Below are 3,973 nucleotides of genomic sequence, written 5' to 3'. Positions count from 1 at the left end.
CCCTCAGGATCCTTGAAAATGAGGATTGGGAGATTCCAGCCACTATTCCCACCGTGGTTTGAAAGGATCCTGAGGCACAGAAATGTAACACCGCCATTAATTGCGTAAGTGGTGGTATTGCTGTAGGACTGTCAATTTGCCGCTCAAGATCACTCTCTATTAATGAGAGAGTGTCTATGATGATTTTTGGAAGAAGACGGTATCGTCGTAAAACCTCATCATCGGGCAATCCAAAAAGGGTGACACGTGTTCGAAAAATCTTGGGCCTTGCATGCCTACGATGCTTACGCCTGGGACGAGATTGAGGTTGGTCGGGTTCTGGAAGCATGGCCAAAACAAAAGGTAAATTCAAAAATATACTTATCTTAGGTTTAAATTCCAAAGATGCTTACATGCCGGGGTATGGTAATGAGTGCAACAACCTACATTTCCAAATTTGAAATTCCGGTTAGTATTTTTGGTGGACATATTTCATTCTTTAACAAAAATCAAAATGCGTAAAAAGATAGGGGGAGCACACATTATTTCGAACATCAAACCTACTTTGAGAGGCCAAAAAATAATGTGCAAATTTCTTCCAATAAAAAAAAAATGCGCTAAATAGTTCGCATTTGGCGAAGGAGAATAAGGAAACATTAGTGCGCTAAATAGTTCGCATTTGGCGAAGGAGAATAAGGAAACATTAGTGCGCTAAATAGTTCGCATTTGGCGAAGGAGAATAAGGAAACATTAGTGCGCTAAATAGTTCGCATTTGGCCCATCATAAATCACGAATCTAAAAATACAAATATCGGACGCTAGATTTAGTGTTAATACATGATATGCCAAATTTAAAAAAAAAAACATGAATGTTCCAAATATATGCGAAGACCCACACATCCAATACAAAAAATAACGTAAAAAAAAAAAAACTTACCAAAAGTCGAACAATAAGTCACAGTCCAAAAACTTCTCTGGGGCAAAGCCAAAATAACTGCCAAAAAAAACAAAAAAATATCAAAATGCACAAATTCGGATTGCAGAAACCTTAATTTTTAAAGTACATGCAAAAAATACTTACTCACCAAAAAACAAAGAAAGAAAATATCTGCACTTCAAAAAAACGAACGCAAAATATCCAAATCCAACCAAAAAACCAACTACACCTCCCAAAAAAGCCTCTCAACCACGAATCCCGCCAACAATCCACAACTACACACGATACCATCAACAATCAACACCCGCCACCTCGACTCAAGTCGCCCATATCCATAAATAGTTTTTTTTTCCCGCTCAAATTAAGGAGGGATCATAGGAGCGCACAATCAATGATGCGAACACAAAAAAAGGACGCATGTATAAATACGTCACAGAAAAGCCAAAACGGTCTGGTGTAGTTCAAGTGCTTTAGAAAAAAATGTCTACACACCAGCAAAACGAGGGCCAAGAGGCGCCCGGTAAGTACTTCTCTCTTTCTGTTTAAAGGATTGGTTAGTCCCCAAATGTATAGACAGTTGGACATGTAAATGATATTTTTTTTTAAATTGAAAGGTGTGGAGGATGCCATGGAAGAGGCTGCTGGGCCGAGTATGGCAACCAAAGAAAGCAAAAAAAAAAGGCAGCCACAATTCACAAGAAAGGAGATGGAGGTTTTGGTTCAAAGGTGTGTTGACACCCTGCCCCTGGCAGATCGGAATATGGGTTCAAGCCAGAAGTGGAAAATGTGGGAGGAGATAGCCAGTGCTGTCAATAGGGTTGGTGAGTTTGAACGTCTAGCCCGGGATGTCAAACGGCGGTACGTAAAAACTACATTAAGAAAAGTGGTTACAGGGCCAAATATTGCAGGAATAATGCTTTTGTTTTGTTCCACAGATGGACCGATTACAAATATCGTCTAAAACAAAAACTGGCAGAGAGGGCTAGGCATGCAAGGGGGACAGGTGGGGGTCCCACCCCTGTGTCATTGGAGCTGAATGACTTGGAAGAGCTGGCACAGGGGTGTGTGCAGTATGAGGAGGTGTTTGGTGTGTCCAACATGGATATGGACATGCCAGACTTTGCGTTTCCTCATGTTGTCCCAGGTAAATGTTGTTATGTTACCAACTCTGAAATGTGTTTGTGACAATATGCAGATTCTAATGTTCCTCGTTTCTCTTTTTTTTTCACAGAGACACAGGCGGATGAGTCTGCTCCAGAGGGGAGCCGTGGCCGCAGAATTTCTGCTGGCTCTGCAGGGGAGGAAGCAGTAGATCCGGCTGGGGACCCTGCAGAAGCCAGTCCAGGGCAATCCCCCTCGCAGGCAGTGGCCCTCCTCACGGATCTCAATTTTAAATTGGATCACCACACAGAGATTCTGCTGAGGATGGACGCCAGTCTGCTACGGGTGGCGGAGGCCATGGAGCAAAATGCTGTGGCCAATGTGACCATTGGTCAGGCCCTGGCGGAAAATACTAGGGCCAACATCCGAATTGTCAATGCCCTGGAGCAGCTCGTTCGCCAGCACATGGTGGAGCCGGCCTCCCTTCCTGCCGGAACATCAGGATCCTCCACCTCTGGCACAACAACAGCCATCCCTCCAAATGTGCCTAGCCCTCTGCCTAGTCCAGAGGCCACAACATCTGCCTCTGGAGAGGCCAGCCAAAGGACATCCCGGACCCGGTCAGGCTCCCACCCTACCCCAGCCAAACGGGGCAAAAAGCGATGACAGCACTGGCGAATTTTCCCACAATCCTTCTGTGCTTGACCCATATTCCTTAAGAGCCAAACCTTCCCTCTCCTTTCTTGTGAATAGTTTTTAATGTGTGTTCTTTGATTTTGGCCAAATGCCATTCTTTTTTATTTAATTATGACATTTTTTATGACGTTATCCAGACCTGCAAAGTGGCCAATGGCCTGTAAAAACAAAAATTTTTCGTTTAAAAAATAAAGCAATCAAATTATTCTGCATTGTATTGTGACATTATTCCAAAAATGTATTTTCCTTAATCCCGGTACCCCAAATATTTTAATTTTAAAACAGTCCGGAAAAAAAAGGGTTAAAAACATTTTGGGAGTTTAAAGGCACACTTTTCAATTTAAAAATGTGGATGAAATTTCTGAGAATATAAAAAATTTTGCAAAAAAACAAGCATGATGACAATATTGTTGCAATAACAGAAACCCCTAAACCAAAATAATGTAATTTTTGGGACAACAAAAATGGTACGCTAATTGATTGTGTAATACTGAAATTAGCAGTTGAGTATTTCACCTGCGTACGGTTTTGGGATTCCACCCAAAAAATAGTGGCTAAACACATTACAAGCAAGTTTGGTAATCAAAGTTGATTGCTTGTCTGTTTAAATTTAAAACATTGATGACACATCGAGGCGGCTCGTGGTGGGGGACGAGACCATCGGCATTGTGGTAGAGTATACCAGACCCCAAGCTGTGCGAGCAGTTTGAACGGAAAGTGGATCAGACAGTGACGTATGACTCGTTCCGATCACATTTGACGTTCGCATGAGATAATTTAAGGACGCCCACAAAATGCCTCGACACGCCTGCGTTTTCCGATCTCCATCCCCGTCACCGCCCAAAAACGGCCTGTTCTGTCAATCACATTTGACAGGTCACTTCCTGTTCATTATTTTACGAACGACTTAAAAAAAGATCACAAACAGCCGTACGCACATGCGCTGTTTTACACCACCGGCGCATGCGTGGTTGCACAACATCGGAACGCTACGAGCGTACTGCCGCTAACGAGCGGCTCTAAATGAGGGCCTAGTTCCATATTAAACTCCTTATATATTATAAATCCAAACAACCTTACAGTCACGGTTAGCTATAATGGTAAATTGTGGCCGTACCATCCAGTCATGAGCTGCCCACAAATTACAATGAATAATTAATGATAAATTTGTTATGGGTTCTAACTTATTAGACATCACTACTAGACCACCATTATGACACCAAAAATATAAATAATGCAATATTTATTATACACCAAAAA

Source organism: Taudactylus pleione, unplaced genomic scaffold (genome assembly GCF_031769625.1).
Source record: "Taudactylus pleione unplaced genomic scaffold, aTauple2 ptg000535l, whole genome shotgun sequence".
In the NCBI taxonomy this organism is placed as follows: Eukaryota; Metazoa; Chordata; class Amphibia; order Anura; family Myobatrachidae; genus Taudactylus; species Taudactylus pleione.
This window is presented reverse-complemented; position numbering follows the sequence as displayed.